Source organism: Bubalus bubalis, chromosome 1, assembly GCF_019923935.1.
Source record: "Bubalus bubalis isolate 160015118507 breed Murrah chromosome 1, NDDB_SH_1, whole genome shotgun sequence".
In the NCBI taxonomy this organism is placed as follows: Eukaryota; Metazoa; Chordata; class Mammalia; order Artiodactyla; family Bovidae; genus Bubalus; species Bubalus bubalis.
Window position 1 is genome coordinate 27,867,587 of NC_059157.1, and position 18,466 is coordinate 27,886,052.

Genomic DNA, 18,466 nt, shown 5'->3' on the forward strand with positions numbered 1-18,466 from the left:
GTCATGTAGTTAGAATCACACAGTATGTCGTCTTTTCAAATTGGCTTCTTCCACACAAAACTCAGCTTTTAAGGTCCCTCTGTGTCTTTTCATGGCTTGACAGCCTGAGGTCTGTGGGACCTCCTTACAAATTCACCTAAGATACAAGCATACCTCTAAAGTAAGCTTCTATTTTTTTTTTTTAAATGTAATTGAAGTATAGTTGATTTACAATGTCATGTTAGTTTCAGGTGTGTAGCACAGTGATTCAGTTAAACATATATATTTTTTGGATTCTTTTCCTTTAAAATATTGAGTATAGTCCCCTATGTTATACAGAAGGTCCTTATTGGTTATCTATTTTATATATAGTTGTGTGTGTGTGTGTGTGTGTGTGTGTGTGTGTTGTGTCCAACTCTTTGTGACTCTTTGGACTGTAGCTCGCCAGCTCCTTTGTCCATGGGATTCTCCAAACAAGAATACTGGAGTAGGTTGCCATGCCCTTCTCCAGGAGATCTTCCCAACCCAGGAACTGAACCCAAGTCTCTCTTGCATGGCAGGCAGATTCTTTACCCAATGAGCCATCAGAGAAGCCCAACTATAGTAGTATGCATGTGTTAACCCACAAGCCAGACAGAGAAAGACAAATATATGACATCACTTACATGTGGAATCAAAAAAAAATGATAACAAATGAACTTATTTGCAAAACAAAAATAGACCCACAGACATAGAAAACAAATTTATGGTTGTCAAAAGGGAAAGGTGGGGGTAAGAATAAGTGAGGGGATGGGATTAACATACGCATGCTTCTATTTCCTTGGAGGAAACAGTCTAGTTTCATAGGAGGAAAGACTATTCTCCCTGATGGTAGAACATTGATCCTGCCCCTTGTGAATCAACTATCAGACCACTGTGCTAAGGAACATGTAACTCTTTTCTTGGCGCGCCTTAACACGACAGTGGCTTTTACACTGGCTGCAACGGACTCTCTTAGAAGCCCAACAGCACTACTGTCTACTGCTGTTAGTTCAGTTTAAAAATCTTACCTATTTCCCATCTGTCCCTGTCAGTGGGCAAAGGGTTATTTTCCAATACACCTGACCATGTGATAAAATCATATACAATAGAGTCATTCTTACCCTAAAGGAAATCAGTCCTGAAAATTCATTGGAAGGACTGATGCTGAAGCTGAAGCTCCAGGGCTTCAGCCACCTGATGCAAAGAGCTGACTCGTTGGAAAAGACCCTGACGCTGGGAAAGATTGAAGGCAGGAAGAAAGAGAAGGGGACGACAGAGGATGAAATGGTTGGATGGCATCACCGACTCATATGGACATGAGTTTGAGTAGACTGTAGGAGTTGGTGATGGACAGGGAGGCCTGGAGTGCTGCAGTCCATGGGGTCACAAAGCGTCAGACGATGACTGAGCAACTTAACTGACTGACTAAAATAAGATTATCTTCAAATGTTGGATTGACCAAAATCTCACTATAATTTTCACCAATCTATGATTACCTTCATTCTAATATTGTTTCCATAGCTGTTATTCAAAGCCAGTCACCCTCAAGGCAGTGTTAGTATTATTTGAGAACACAAATAAAGATTTCCCAGCTGAAAAATTTCCTTCCCACTAAGCTGCCACTAGGGAAGGAAAGAAATTAACATTTATTGAGTTTCTTCTAAATGTGAAGCACTCTCATAAAAAGTTTTCTCATTTAATCCTCACAACACCCTGCAAGATGGGTATAATAATCTAAATTTTGACACTTGGGGACACTAAAAGCTGCCAGTTGCCTCTGCAGGGAAGGGATTCTGCCCTTTGTTATTCCTTCAGGACAGCCCAGCAGTGGACCCAACAGAGGGACTCAACAAAAAGTCAGCTGAATAAATGAGACTTGCAAAGTCTAAAAAGAAAAAACTGAGGTCAAAAACTTTCTAAGAAACCAAGGAAAAATTCAAACCCCATACGGATTCCAAATTCCTGTTGCTGCTGCTGCTAAGTTGCACCAGTCATGTCCGACCCTGTGCAACCCCATGGACTGTAGGCTGCCAGGATCCTCTGTCCATGGAATTCTCCAGGCAAGAATACTGGAGTGGGTTGCCATTTCCTTCTCCAGGGGAATCTTCCCAACCCAGGGATTGAACCCGGGTCTCCGTCTTTGGAGGCAGATGCTTTACAATCTGAGCCACTAGGGAAGCCCCAACCTTTATTAAGAGCCTAAATTAATATGCATCCCTGATAGCTCAGTTGGTAAAGAATCTGCCTGCAATGCAGGAGACACCGGTTCAATTCCTGGGCCGGGAAGATCCACTGGAGAAGGGACAGGCTACCCACTCCAGTATACTTGAGCTTCCCTTGTGGCTCAGCTGGTAAAGAATCCACCTGCAATGTAGGAGACCTGGGTTTGATCCCTGGGTTGGGAAGATTCAGCTGGTAAACAATCTGCCTGCAATGTGGGAGACCTGGGTTCGATCCCATTCCAGTATTCTGGCCCAGAGAATTCCATGGACTGTATAGTCCATGGGGTTGCAAAGAGTCAGACACAACTGAGCGACTTTTACACACACACACACACACACACAAATTAAGACTTCCCTGGAAAAAAAAAAAGACTTCCCTGACAGTCCAGTGGTTAAGACTCTGTGCTTCCACTGTAGGGGGCATCAGTTCAACCCTAAATAGGGGAACAAAGATCCCATGCATACCACCCAGCCAAGAAAAGGGCGAAAAAATCCTAAATTACATGAGGTGCTAAGATTGTGCTACTTGAAAAACTTACATCATGGCATAACTCAAACATTGCAAAAAAGTAAAAAAAAGTATGTGTTCTGCATTTTAATCAGTACTAGGGACACAGTTGAGATACAGTAATATTACTTCCCTTTTCCTATCTGAATAGAGCTACATTAGACCCTTCTGGAGCCAGTTCTCTCTTGGATCATCCAGACCACAGACATCACTGACATCTCACATGTGGGGCTAATATGTCAGTGCATTTTCTTGGCTTGAATCTATAGCACGACTTTCCAAGACTGTATTCTGTTCTTTGAATTGTGTGCCCATCACTATGGTATTATTATGAAAGAAGAACCAGACCAAAAGCAACATTTGGCATACATTTAGCATGTGGCAGACCTGGACCCAGCCACCCAGCTAAACATGAAGGACTTGGAATCCAGTCCAGCTCTCCTGGATTTCCATTTCACAATAAGTTAAAAAGTAAAGAAAGGTGAGAGGCAGGGAGTAAAACTGATTTTAGCATTCCAACCGAAGATAAACCATATTTCTGTTACATCAGTGAAATCTAAATGCAAAGTCAAGTGGGAAAAGAAATAGAGAAGGAAAAGGAGGAGACAGGGGAAAAGACACTCTTTCCTAACTTTTCACTTACTGACTCCATCACAGCCCAAAATTGCACAAACCCACTGAGCTCGCCAAATCTGTCCTTCCACTCAGCTTGCACACTTCTAACATCTTTTCACACACAAGTGCTCCCAGCAACTTTCCCTGTTACTGGTACAATGGGCTGCTTGGAATTGGCCTTCCAATCATAGAAGGATCTACCCAAACCAGAGTGCATAAAATAGACCCCAATTCTAATGAGCCCTAAGAAGTTTACTGAAAATCTTTTATGCCTCCAATTTTGCTTGTAAACATGTCATTTTACTCCCAGAAGAAAGGTATTTTGCCAATAGCAACTAGAATATGTCATCAACAAGGTCAGAACAGTGTGTCTGCCTGGAATGAGTCCCCTGGGCCACTGGCTGGGGCTCCACCAGACGGTCTCAAGGCACCCAAGTGCCTGTTCTGGTCCGGAGAGAGGTCGGCCTCAGCCCCTGGAGCTAAGCTGGCACTCAGTGGACAAATTGCTTTCAGGTAAGAAGTGAAGGTCCTTCCCTCACCTTCTCCTTCTCCGCTGCATATACACTTAAGTATTCGTTTTCTATCCCTGCTGTAATGAATAACCACAAACCCGGTGATTTAAAATAACACAAGTTTCTCATCTCACAGTTCTGGCAATCAACAGTCTAAAATCCTTTTTTCCTAGATTAAAATCATGGTGTGGGTAAGCCTGCTTTCCTTCTGGAAAATCTAGAGGAAAACCTGTTTCTCTGACTTTTCCCACCTCTAGAAGCCACATACATTCCTTGGCTTGTAGCCCTTTTCTTCATCTTCAAGGCCAAGAGAGTAGTATCATTTCTCCCTTCTGACCTCTGCTTAATCCTGACATCATGTCCACAATTCCCCTGGCCATCATCTCCAGTTCTTCTCATAGTCTATGATGGGCTTAATCACTTAGTCATGTCTGACTCTTTGCGACCCCATGAAGCCCACCAGGCTCCTCTGTCCATGAGATTCTCCAGGCAAGAATACTGGAGTGGGTTGCCATGCCCTCCTCCAGGGGATCTTCCTGACCCAGGGATCGAACCCAGGTCTTCTGCCTTGCAGGCAACTTCTTTACTGTCTGAGCCACCAGGGAAGCCCATAGTCTATGACCCACTCCACTAAATGGTTACTTCAGACAGCTGTGGCAGGATATACAGAAGGAAGAATTCAGCTACTGAAGCCCACACACCCTACACCCCATGCTCTGCTGCAATGAGAGGCCACAGCAATGAGAAACCTGTGCACCACAAGTAGAGAGGAGCCCCACTTGCCACAACTAGAGAAAAGCCTGCACAGCAGTGAAGACCCAGTACAGCCATAAATCAATCAATAAAACTTTTTTAAAAAGGGGGTGGGGAATACAAAAAACCCCAAATAGCCAAAGCAATCTTGAGAAAGAAAAATGGAACTGGAGAAATCAACCTGCCTGACTTCAGGCTCTACTACAAAGCCACAGTTATCAAGACAGTATGGTACTGGCACAAAGACAGAAATATAGATCAATGGAACAAAATAGAAAGCCCAGAGATAAATCCACGCACCTATGGACACCTTATCTTTGACAAAGGAGGCAAGAATGTACAATGGATTAAAGACAATCTCTTTAACAAGTGGTGCTGGGAAAACTGGTCAACCACTTGTAAAAGAATGAAACTAGAACACTTTCTAACACCATACACAAAAACAAAGTCCAAATGGATTAAAGATCTAAACGTAAGACCAGAAACTATAAAACTCCTAGAGGAGAACATAGGCAAAACACTCTCCAACATACATCACAGCAGGATCCTCTAGGACCCACCTCCCAGAATATTGGAAATAAAAGCAAAAATAAACAAATGGGACCTAATTAAACTTAAAAGCTTCTGCACAACAAAGGAAACTATAAGCAAGGTGAAAAGACAGCCTTCAGAATGGGAGAAAATAGCAAATGAAGCAACTGACAAACAACTAATCTCAAAAATATACAAGCAACTCCTACAGCTCAATTCCAGAAAAATAAATGACCCAATCAAAAAATGGGCCAAAGAACTAAATAGACATTGCTCCAAAGAAGACATACAGATGGCTAACAAACACATGAAAAGATGCTCAACATCACTCATTATCAGAAAAATGCAAATCAAAACCACTATGAGGTACCATTTCACGCCAGTCAGAATGGTTGCGATCCAAAAGTCTACAAGCAATAAATGCTGGAGAGGGTGTGGAGAAAAGGGAACCCTCTTACACTGTTGGTGGGAATGCAAACTAGTACAGCCACTATGGAGAACAGTGTGGAGATTCCTTAAAAAACTGGAAATAGCACTGCCTTATGATCCAGCAATCCCACTGCTGGGCATACACACTGAGGAAACCAGAAGGGAAAGAGACACGTGTACCCCAATGTTCATTGCAGCACTGTCTATAATAGCCAGGACATGGAAGCAACCTAGATGTCCATCAGCAGATGAATGGATAAGAAAGCAGTGGTACATATACACAATGGAGTATTACTCAGCCATTAAAAAGAATACATTTGAATCAGTTCTAATGAGGTGGATGAAACTGGAGCCTATTATACAGAGTGAAGTAAGCCAGAAAGAAAAACACCAATACAGTATACTAACGCATATATATGGAATTTAGAAAGATGGTAACAATAACCCTGTATATGAGACAGCAAAAGAGACACTGATGTATAGAACAGTCTTTTGGACTCTGTGGGAGAGGGAGAGGGTGGGATGATTTGGGAGAATGGCATTGAAATATGTATAATATCATATATGAAACGAGTCGCCAGTCCAGGTTCAATGCATGATACTGGATGCTTGGGGCTGGTGCACTGGGACGACCCAGAGGGATGGTATGGGGAGGAAGGAGGGTTCAAGATGGGGAACACATGTATACCTGTGGCGGATTCATTTTGATATATGGTAAAACCAATACAATATTGTAAAGTTAAAAAATAAAATAAATAAAAAGGGGGTGGGGGAGTGTTGATCAGTGTAGTTCAAACCACGACAGCCAGGCTGTAGGCTTTCTTCAAGCGTGAGGCTGACACCATCCCATGTGCAATCACGAGCTTTATGGATGCGCAATCATCCAAAATCCCTCTTACCAGCATGAGGTGAGGGCAAGTAAGTGCTATCCTTCTCCCACAAAAGGGGGATGGTAGGAGTAGTGTTAGTTGCTCAATTGTGTTCAACTCTTTGTGACCCTATGGACTGTAACCTGCCAGGCTCCTCTGACCATGGGGCTTCTCCAGGCAAGAATACTGGAGCGGGTTGCCATTCCCTTCTCCAGGGGATCTTCCCAACCCAGGGATGGAACCAGGGTCTCCTGCATTGCAGGTGGATTCTTTACCATCTGAGTCATCAGGGAATACAAGTCATAAGAATAACTTGTGTGCTTGGGACCTGTGTACTTTCTTTCTCCAAAGAAAGCCTGCAATTTCCCAATAAACCTCCAGCTGCATCAGCTTTTAACACTGGCCCACCTAAAGCAAGAGTAAACGAAAAAGCTATTTTTGTTTCCAACTCCTTTGCAAGTTTAACACAAGGAAAAATGAGGAAATTGTCACATAGATGATCTTGATCCTCAGTGGAAGCCTGAAGGAAAGGAGCTGCATTTTAACATCCTGTCATATACAGTCAGTTCTGCTAGGATGCTACATATGTGTTCCTAAAAATCACCACATAAAAACCACAGGGCTTAAGGGTTTATGGACATAATATTTAAAAACTTTTCCAGCGACACATTTAAAAAAGTAGAACTCTAATAAATATAGGAGCACAGTTTTTCGCTTGTTGAATGGTTAAGAAATATATAAATGGGTTGCAATAAATACGACACTTTACCTTGAAAAGCCTTATGGTGTGCTTGTGGACACAGGCATCAGAAAGACTGCAACTTGTGAGTTAACTGTGAAGTGGTGAAAGGCGAGTCACCAGGAGGGAGAGGAAAGGAGGGGACTCAGATGGAAGGATGGACTCCAAAGGTTAACGGTGTGGCTTGTAACACGTGTAGTGAATGCAGGTAGCTGGCAGAGGTTTGGTGGGGGGAGGGGTGTGTGTGTGTGTGTGTGTGTGTGTGTGTGTGTGTGTGTGTGTGTGTGTGTGTGTGTGTTCCTGCTCTGTGCATTCCTTGCTGGCTAGGCTTAGCTGAATGCAGTTTACTGCATTTGCCTAGTGTTTCTTGTGGATGAAATCATGCATAAGCAAACATGAGATTCCTGTTATGCTCGAATTATTATCTGATACATCCCTTGTGTTGGAACAAATTTGCATTTTCAAAACAAGCATTATAGCAAAACTGAACATATTTGTGTATGAGTGTTCTGATAAGATCCTCCTAGGGGAGATAAGCCAAAGGATAGTAGCTTATCAAACTATTACGCACAAGTTGTTTTCACTTTTCAGGCATCTCTGGGTATCACTGGACAGATGGTGAGAACTAAGAATCATTCCCCTACATTAAAGGTAAAATGGAGAAAAGAGTGGGAAGATGTCTCAGGGGGATGCAAGAGGAAATGGAAGAAAGGAAGCAGTCTATCACAGTATGAAGTAAAGTGAAAGTGAAGTCGCTCAGTCGTGTCCAACTCTTTGCGACCCCGTGGACTGTAGCCCACCAGGCTCCTCCACCCATGGGATTCTCCAGGCAAGAATACTGGAATGGGTTGCCAAATCCTTCTCCAGGGAATTTTCCCGACTCAGGGATCAAACCCAGGTCTCCCACATTGCAGGCAGACACTTTAACCTCTGAGCCTTCCACTGAATTTCTGGTCCAAAAACGTCCACCTACACACTGTGAGGATGATTCCAACCATATGACACTCTGGAAAAAGCAAAACTATGGAGACAGTGGGACGTCCCAAGTAGTCCAATGGCTAAGACTCTGAGCGCCCAATGCAGGGTGGTTGGCTTCCATCCCTGGTAGGGGAACTAGATCCCATATGCCACAATTAAAACTCAGTGCAGCCAAAGAAAATAAATAAGCAAATAAATTACTATGTAGGCAGTAAAGAGGGGCTTCCCATGTGGCTCAGTGGGAAAGAACCTGCCTGCCAAGCAGGAGACATGGGTTCGATCTCTGGCCTAGGAAGAGCCCCTGAAGAAAGGAATGGCTATGCACTCCGGTGGCTCAGACGGTAAAGCATCTGTGTACAATGCAGAAGACCAGGTTCGATCCCTGAGTGGGGAAGATCTCCTGGAGAAGGAAATGGCAACCCACTCCAGTATTCTTGCCTGGAAAATCACATAGATGGAGGAGCCTGGTAGGCTACAGTCCATGGGGTCACAAAGAGTCGGACACGACTGAGCGACTTCACTTTCACTTTCATTCTTGCCTGGAGAATCCCATGGACAGAGGAGCCTGGTGGGCTACAGTCCATGGGGTTGTCAAGAGTCAGACATGATTTACGACTGAACAATGATGACAGGAAGGTCAGTGGTTGCCAGGGTTTAGGTAAGGAGAGATGAGTAAGCAGAGGTCAGAGTATTTTTAGGGCAGGGAAGCTATTTTGCATGACACCACAACTAGATACCTGTCATTACACATTTGTCAAAACCCATAGAATGTACAACAGCAAGAGTGAACCCTAACGTCAACTCTGAGCCTTAGGTAACAATAACGTGCCAGTGTAGGTCCATCAGTTATAGGAAAGGTACCACTCTGCTGGGGAATCTTGATGGTGGGGGAGGCTGTGCGTGTGAGGGTGTCAGGGGGATATATGGGGAAATCGCTATTTTCTGCTTAATTGTGCTGCTAACCTAAAACAGTTCTAAAGAATAAAGTCCGTTTAAAAAAAAAAAATCCTTCCTTTGAAAAGAACTTAAATGTAGACATTACAAATATGTGTGGACTATGAGTTCAACCCAGGTACCAGTTGTCAACAGAAAGGCCTTAAGACTTTCTCAAGCAATACTGTTCCTGCCATAGAGCATTTCCAACCCGTGTTTCTCAGTCATAGTATCCTGAAGAGAAGTTGAGAGCATCCGAAGACAGAATCAGATTCGCATCTCTTACACTGATCAGCCACAAGCCCCTGCTGCATGTAACTTGTACGTCTGAACCAGTTTATCCTGAGAACAAACAAGAAGCACTAGTTTTTGCGTCCTGCATAATGTTGACTGCGAGGACTTGCCTGGTGACTGGGAGAATAAAGAATCCACCTGCAATGCAGGCAACCTGGGTTCCATTCCTGGGTTGGGAAGATCCTCTGGAGAAGGGAATGGCAACCCACTCCATTATTGTTGCCTGGAGAATTCCATGGACAGAGGTGCCTGGCGGGCCACAGTCCATAGGGCCTCAAAGAGTTGGGCACGACTGAGTAACACTTTTCACTTAATGCTGACTGCAGAGAGGCAGGTAAGTGCACTAAGGGATTACAGTAAGCAAGCCCAGAAGAAAGCATGTACATATGAGGATTTGTTTTGCAAAAAGGAAGATGAGAAGGAAAGTGCAGCGCAGGGCTTACAGAGGCCTAATCTAGTTACAACTAATGGGGAGAGATCCTGGGGCTAGGCTAGCAGAGTAGGTCCTGGATGAGACAGAAAGTGGTGTTTTGAGTGCAGAACTCATGCTACTGCCTCCAGTGCCTTTGTCTCATCATCTTAACAACCACAATGGCAATATACTCTCTTGCTCTTTTCTTCCCAGAGAGCACAGGGCCTCCCCTCTTCCCAACCCCTCATCCCCTCCTCATCCCTGCCATCACTTCCAACATCCCTAGTTCAGTTTAGTCGCTCAGTCATGTCCAACTCTTTGTGACCCCATGGACTGCAGCACACCAGGCTTCCCTGTCCATCACTGACTTCCGGAGCTAACCGGTAGCTGGGTACTGGGTTGAACTCCAACATCTCTAACCTTGCTGCTATTGGACATGGGAGCTGTTTTAGCTACTTATTCCTAGACTTCTAAGCCATCCTGTTATTATTTAAGGCGTAGTTGTCACAAAATAGATGCAGAGTTAAGGAATCATAAATTTTAAAATACATATATAACTTAGGAGGCATAAATTGGGAAGCTGGGATTGACATATACACACTACTATATATAAAAGATAACTAATAAGAGCCTACTGTATAGCACAGGGAACTCTATTTGGTGCTCTGTAAATACCGGTATGGGAATGGAGTCTAGAAGAGAGTGGATATATGTATACATTCACTTTGCTGTACAGCAGAAACTAACACAACATTGTAAATCAACTATACTCCAATAAAAAGTTTCTAAAAACTAAAATAAAAAACCAAGAACATGAAAAAATACATAAGAATTCTTTCACCTTATATCTTTATAATTGCTTTTTAAATTTTGCTTTTAATTACTTATTCATGCTTAAATTACATGGTTTCAGTGTTGATTCCATAATTGCTTATGCACATTATCAAATTCCAAAGCTAAAACTGCTTTCCTCAATTTGGTGCAAACTTATTCGGAGACTGAGTTGGAAGCCATGTCCCAAGCGGTGCCAGAGACACTTTGCTAGCCACAAGTGTGCGTGAATCTGTGGAGCAGAGACCACTTAATCAGCAAGCGCTATTACCTAAAGAAAAAAGGAAACTTTCTCCACTATTTAATCCACAGTATTTTGAGCTTATCTTTGTTACAACACTTAACTGCTACACAACAACCTAAAGGTCACCAATTTGAAATTAGCATGTTGGTTTCACTGTTTCTATTTAAAATGTGTATACAAATATTTGAGTGGGTTTATTTAGTTAAATAAGATGCCCTTTCAGCTCACTGGTTTTTTCCCTCTTATTAAATCTTAATTAGCATGCAAAACAATTAGTTGGTCCGCATTGGCCCAAATCCACTAAACTGTTTTCCTTCCCTTTGTTTCCAGTCATTTAATAGTAAGTTTCTTAACTACCAACTTTTTCAAACAGTGTTTGTTTCTCTCAGATAATGTACAGGAGCAGCCCTCAAAGCTGTCCCTGTGTAGATTTCAGTAGAAGGAAAAGACAAAGAATCTTGAGTCTCTTTTTAAAAAGATCTTTCTAAATTGTACTAAGGGGATAAACATATACAAAATATAAAACTCTGGGAATTCTTTTTTATTTTATTCTTTATAATTCTTGAATTTCTAATCAGTCTAGCCTTGATCCATTCACTAGCTTTTTATTAATATTCTAAACATGCTAACCAAGACACTGAAACGCTATCCAATCAAACCAGACTATCAGGAACATACTGATAGACCTCTAGATGAGCCAGTCAGCAAATCCTGAGCTATATTGAGAAAACTACTGGTTATCTGAGGATCCAGAGTACTGATACTTGATTAGAAATATCATTGGTACCCTCTAACTACTTAACAACCCAAAACAATGAGATAATCAGCAAATCTTCATAGGGAGAAAGCTATTGGTTGAGAACCCAGAGTATTAATATTTGGTTTAAAATACTGGTGGTATCCTCTAGTCACTTAACAACCAAGAACATGGTTTTATTATATGATATCCTCTGTTTTATGCCTACATTTTGCTATCATTGTAAGATCTTAAATTTTGTGCCCCCAAAAAGTAAATGTTTTTCTACACTTACTTGGTCAACTAAATGCAGAATGAAGAAAGAGAAGAAGGAAACTCAAACATGGGAAGAAAAAAAAAAAAAATTGAGTGTAACGTAGCATCTTATTCCTTCCCACCTGTGATTTTTCTCTTAGAAATTCTTTATGAATGAATTCGGTACATTAAAATAATACAATAGTTCCCAGTACATCAATGACTTCTCTTAATTCAAATACTTTTTCCAACAGACTTTTATTTGATATTCTTCTACCCTTCTGATCTGCTGCTGCTTTAAGCTAACCTGAGGATTTCTTCCAAAGCTCAATACTTGGTCCTATGTTCTTGATCTCCAGTCTTTTCTAGATATAAAGTGATGTCATTTCACACTTCCATTATTTTATATATATGACAATCACTGTAAAAATCCTTCATGCAGTCTGAATCTGTCAAAAGAATTGATTTTCTGTCTCTAAAAGCCAAGGAAGGGACTTGCCTGGTGATGCAGTGGCCAAGACTCTGCACTTCCAATAGAGGGGGCCGGGGTTCCATCCCTGGTTGGGGAACTAGACTCCACCTGCTGCCAACTAAGAGTTTGAATGCCACAACCAAAGATCCTGTACGCCTCAGCAAAGATCAACGATCCCGTGTGCCACAACTAAGACCCGGCATGGCCTAATTAATTAATTTAAAATAATAAATCAATAAAAGCCAAGGGATTCACTGTTCTTTCCCCACTATGTGCCACTGCTGCTGCTGCTGCTAAGTCGCTTCAGTCGTGTCCAACTCTGTGCGACCCCATAGACGGCAGCCCACCAGGCTCCCCCGTCCCTGGGATTCTCCAGGCAAGAACACTGGAGTGGGTTGCCATTTCCTTCTCCAATGCATGAAAGTGAAAGTGAAAGGGAAGTTGCTCAGTCGTGTCCGACTCTTAGCAACCCCATGGACTGCAGCCTACCAGGCTCCTCCGCCCATGGGGTTTTCCAGGCAAGAGTACTGGAGAGGGGTGCCATTGCCTTCTCCAATTATGTGCTACAACCTCCCTCCAATGCAAACGTTTTATCAAACAAACTGGATTCTTCACTTAATTTCTACTGAAGAAAAATAAAGACCAGTGGTTAAAGAAAACAGACTCTGAAGTCAGTACAGCTAGGTGGATATTGTACACCTGGGCTCTTCCACTTGACAAACTTGTGGCATTGGGCAACTCCTTTAACCTTTTCACAGTAGCATAAACATTATACACAATACTTCGCCTACAACAGATGTTTAATAAATGTGAGAAAATATTTTCCACCTGGGATACATTATCCAACAGAATATAATCTTAGTAGAGAGAAAACACATACACATAGAAAATACTTCAAATCACAGGTGTTCTCTCTGCCTCTGTTTCATCAATGCCCTAAAGAAGCTTCAAAGCAATGGCTTAATTACCTAAGCATGAAGGTGTGATAATCAATCATCAGGGAGGAAAGCTGGGGTACAGCCCTGAGAGGGCCATACTTCTAGGAAAAGGGAAAGAATCTGAACCCAGGCAGCCAAGATACCATCCATAAATGGAAGATAAAGGTGGTAAAACTGAGAAGAGGTGCATAAAATAGAATGTGATTTCTAGTAGACACAACTGTATCGATAATGAGTCTTCCACAGCATGCCCCTTTTAAAGACTTATTCTTTACCTCTTCATTAAGGAGCTAGTAAGAAAGAAGATCAAATTATCTGTTCAACTCCTGAAGAGTTCAAAAGAACACTGCTGTACATTTAGTATGTGAAGGATACATTTTCTTCTCCAACTATGATAATGGTTCAAAATCACAGACTTGGAGCCAGACCACTTGGGTTCAAATTCTATTTCTACTCCTTGCTGGCTCTTTGAACATGGTCAAAGTCAAGCAACCTCTCTGTGCTTCATGTTCCCACCTGGAAACTGGTCATTAACAATGGTAACTATATCTCTGGATTGTTGTGAGAATGAGTAAATATGTTCAAGGACTTAGGATAATCCCATACAAAGAATAAGTGCTATAAGCATTTGCTTTCATCATTATTACTATTATCATTCTATTTCAACACAATTCTTTTCTCGAAGGAATCGTCCCACTGTTGACAGCGGCCGCCGCTGCTGCTAAGTCGCTTCAGTCGTGTCTGACTCTGTGCGACCCCACAGACAGCAGCCCACCAGGCTCCTCTGTTCCTGGGATTCTCCAGGCAACAATACTGGAGTGGGGTGCCATTGCCTTCTCCAATGCATGAAAGTGAAAAGTGAAAGTGAAGTCGACTCCTAGGGACCTCATGGACTGCTGCCTACCAGGCTCCTTTGTCCATGGGATTTTCCAGGCAAGAGTACTGGAATGGGGTGCCATTGCCTTCTCCGGATGACAGCAGAAACCAATTTAAATACTAGTGATGAGGTCAAAAGTAATTCCCTGCCTGTTGGGATTGTTTATCAGAGGGTGGAGCTTGCTCTTTATCAGCTATACACATATCAGCTGTACAGACACATATGTATGACGTTGAGTGCCGAGGGGCGGCCAAACCTGGGCCCTAAATGGACATTCATAACCAAACTCCACTGCATCTATCTTCACTCTGAATCAACTTACAAAGCATGTGCTTTACAGCATTTTAAGCCACATTAACTGATAGTGTTCACCACCTGAGTCACAGCATTCTTCTCCCTTCTGACATTCAGGCAGATAAACTCTTGCAAAGAGTAGCAAGGAACAGCCCACGAGTTTACCACTGTTCCAACAATGCAAAAGTACAAACATTTTATCAGCTTCAACAAATTTCATTTTTATCATCCTTTCCTTGGTATGCATAATGCCCGTGTTGTTCTACAGGCAAAGGCAAGCCATACCAGAGGTTGTTATCAGGCCTTAAGTAGAACTTGAAATGGCGTTCCTTGTTTGGAGCGTCTTTCCTCTTTGACAGAAAACGAATTTATTTCTTGTGTTTTTAGTTGAAGGCGTAACAAGCATACAAAGACCAGGGCTGCTTTCGCCATTACATCCTCAACGCCAAGCACAATATGATGGGTAGATAGATGTTCAACATTTGTTGAATGAGTAAAATTCATGTCAGGCAGGCAAAGTCTGGGCTTTTAGGGTCCTCAAAATACCCGGACATGCATCAGCTACCCCGTATTGGACAGACTTCGGTTTTAGAGTATATGCCACGTCGTTTACACAAATTACTGGCTAATTCACCGAAACCGAAAAAGTAGATTAATTTCCTGCCAGATGAGGAAACCGGGCCTGAGTTAGAAATGAGGTTTCCCGAGGTGGGACGGGGGAGACAAAGGGCCTAGGGTGGCTGCGACCCCGGAACCCAGACGGCGCCCCAACTAGCGAGGCACAGGGGATCCGGGGGGGAGCTCGTCCCGGCAGGCCCGCCAGGGAAGTGGAAGGGCTCGGCGGGGGCGCGGGACCCCAGGCCCGGCCGGCGTCGCGGGCTCCTCTCCACACCGCCTACCTCATTCGATGGTGCCTGGCGACGCACTCCGGGCGCTGGAAGTCGTGCCGTCGGGGAGGCAGCTCACGGGCCTGCGGGAGTCGCAGCCGCGGTTCCCGTGTAGTAAGCGCCGCCGGGACACCCGCGCCTCCGCCGGCCACACGGCGCCCCGGCCTCCGCCCCGCCCACCCCGTCCAACCTCTCAGCGGTTTTGGGAGCTCGGCTTCCCGCAGCTCTAAGAACAGGAATTCCGAGCACACGTGGGCACATCTGAGCGTGTTCAGGTGTGCTCACTGAGTGCCGTGTTGGGCTTCCCTGGTGGCTCAGCTGGTAAAGAATCACCTACAATGCGGGAGACCTGGTTCGATCCCTGAGTCAGGAAGATCCCCTGGAGGCGGGCATAGCAACCCACTTAAGTATTCTTGCCTGGAGAATCCCGTGGACAAGAGGAGCCTGGCGGGATACAGTCCACGGGGTCACAAAGCGTCAGACATGACTGAGGGACTAAGCACAACACAGCACAGCAAGGCTCTGAGAGTTAAAATAACTTGGGGAAGTTGAAACATGACTTTGTGGTGAAGTTAAGAGCTCCAACCAAGGACTAGCTAGTTTCAGAGCCCAACTGCTGCTCCCCAATTCCTCCCAGGATAGATTTTTCTGGGGGCATAAATACAGTGCCTCTGGCAAGACCATAGGGCACAGAAAAACATGTTCTTTCACTTGTCTTAAAGCTGTGTGTCTGCTTCTTCAGAAATGCCGGTGAGTAAGACATTCTGGACTCCCTGCCGTGCACATTAAATTTTGTAGAGGGATGTTAAGGCCTTCAAACACGTGCCCACAGGGTCCGCAGGCAGCTTTCCCACCTGCAGAGAGATTCCCGGGCAATAATTAGAAATGTACCCAAAGGTTTATGAATATGTGCGTTCATCACAGTGCCGGTCATGAAATAGCTACAAATGGAGAACAATCTAAATGTCCCACAGTAGGGAAATGATTAAACAAATTAGGGATACTCAAATGGTAAAATATCACTCCCCATTAAGAACTATGTTTTCCAAAACAATTACTTTTAATACATGATCCTATATTATTTCTGGATGCTGAAGGACAAAAAAAGACTCATAAGGAATATTATAAGACTAATTAAGAAAAAAAAAAAAGACTAAGGAATTTTTAATATGGACTGTTTATTAAATATCATCAAATAATTACATCAATTACTGAATGTACATTTTTATATAAATGAAATTTAACAAATGTACTAATTCTTAGAAGATACATACTTATACATTTAAAGATAAAAAGCTGTATTTTTAAGAAATATGATGAGAAGGCAGTCCACAATATAATTTAGGGTAATTAATTTTCATTTTGCTTGAAATATATATATATATATATACACACACATAGAAAAAAAAATAGAAAGACACATACCAAAAATTTACATTGGTTATCTCTGTGTAGTGAGAGTAATCTTTTATTTTTTGCACATTTGTGCACACTTCTATTTTCCTATTGTGACCTGTTATTATTTTGTTTCCTCCTCTCCAAGGCACAGAGAGAAATCTAAGACTAGGAAAAGATTGACACATCATTGAGTTAAATTATTATAGGAGAGCCTTGTATTCAAAGTAAGATAAGGTACCAATACACACAAAGAATAATTAGATCAAAGTTACATTTATGTTGTAAGGGGAGGGATAATTAAAGTAGGAAAATAGATAAAAACCTTACTTGAAGAATGAAGTTTTATTGGAAAATTTCAGGACGAGAGAAATATTATACAATATTTCATTTTTTAGTTACTCTAAGGCAAACAAACAAAAAAAATGTTTTAAAGGTTATCAAACTGCAGTCCTGAGTCGAATCTTGGGTGATGTCCTCCAACCTTAGGATAGACTGTCCCCTCTCCTCCAGCCAGCTGGAGGGATACATGGTGGTTTACTCGCCAAGTCGTGTCCAACTCTCATAACCCCATAGACTATAGTCTGCCAGGCTCTCTGTCCATGAGATTTTCCAGGCAAGAGTACTGGCATGGGTTCCCATTCCCTTCTCCAGGGGATCTTCCCAATCAAGGGATCAAACCTGGGTCTCCTGCATTGAAAGCAGATTCTTTACCAACTGAGCCACCAGGGAAGCCCCTGTGAGAATGTAGGGAAGGAAATGGCTATGATTGTGGATTCTATCTGGTGATATTCACTGCAAAAGGCTACCAGTGCCTTGCTGTCTCCTGGGGAAATTGTCCATTCAGGAAAAGGTGGAAGAGAGAGATTCAGGAAGGAGAGCGGAAGTTAATGGATGGATAATAGGCAGCTTGAGTGATGGGAGCAGGTTCTTTGTGGGACTCCTTTTATGTTGAAGGAAATGCTTTTATCACATTTTGTCTGAGACAGGGAGACCCAGGTCCTTGAACAGTGCAAGGGGGTGTCTTCGCCAGGCAAGGAAGTATATCTTTTCATTTTTCACGCTGGCCAGTCTTGCTCCCATCCTTCCTACCACATCTGCTTGGCTTGGAATTTATATCTAGAAAGCTTGGGTGAAATTTTTCTTGCAAGTTTTATATCATTATTTACACAAACCCAGAAGGATAAGAAAAATGTAGATTTAATCTTCCCCCATCCCTCCCCTGCACACACACTCAATCAGCGGCAGTCCAGTGTAGATGGTGATGCAGCCAAGATCTTCTCAGGATAACTTTCTCAGAGGAGAGAAAAAAAAAAAAAGGCTGGTTTCCTTGGCAATATCAACCCCTCTGGGACATAGACAAAAAATAAATAAAAAGGCCATTGCCAAGATTATACTACAATTAAGTGTAATGTGCACTAAATTAAAATGTATTACTTTTATATTCATTTATCCAAATATTTAAAAATTCAATTTTTTGTAATTGAAGATGACATACTCCAAATATGCTTGGTGTCTGTTTATATTTTGCTTCTTAGCTTTTTGAGAGAACAAATCAAGAAATAAAATTTAATAAAATAAGAAATAGAAAGACTTCCCTCTCAGCCCAGTGGTTAAGACTCTGTGCCTCCACAGCAGGAGGCACAGGTTCGATCCCTCGTCAGGGAAGTTCCACGTGCCTCAAGGTGCAGTCAAAAAAAGAAAGAGAGAAACATAGCCACGGATTATCTAAAACAGATGTG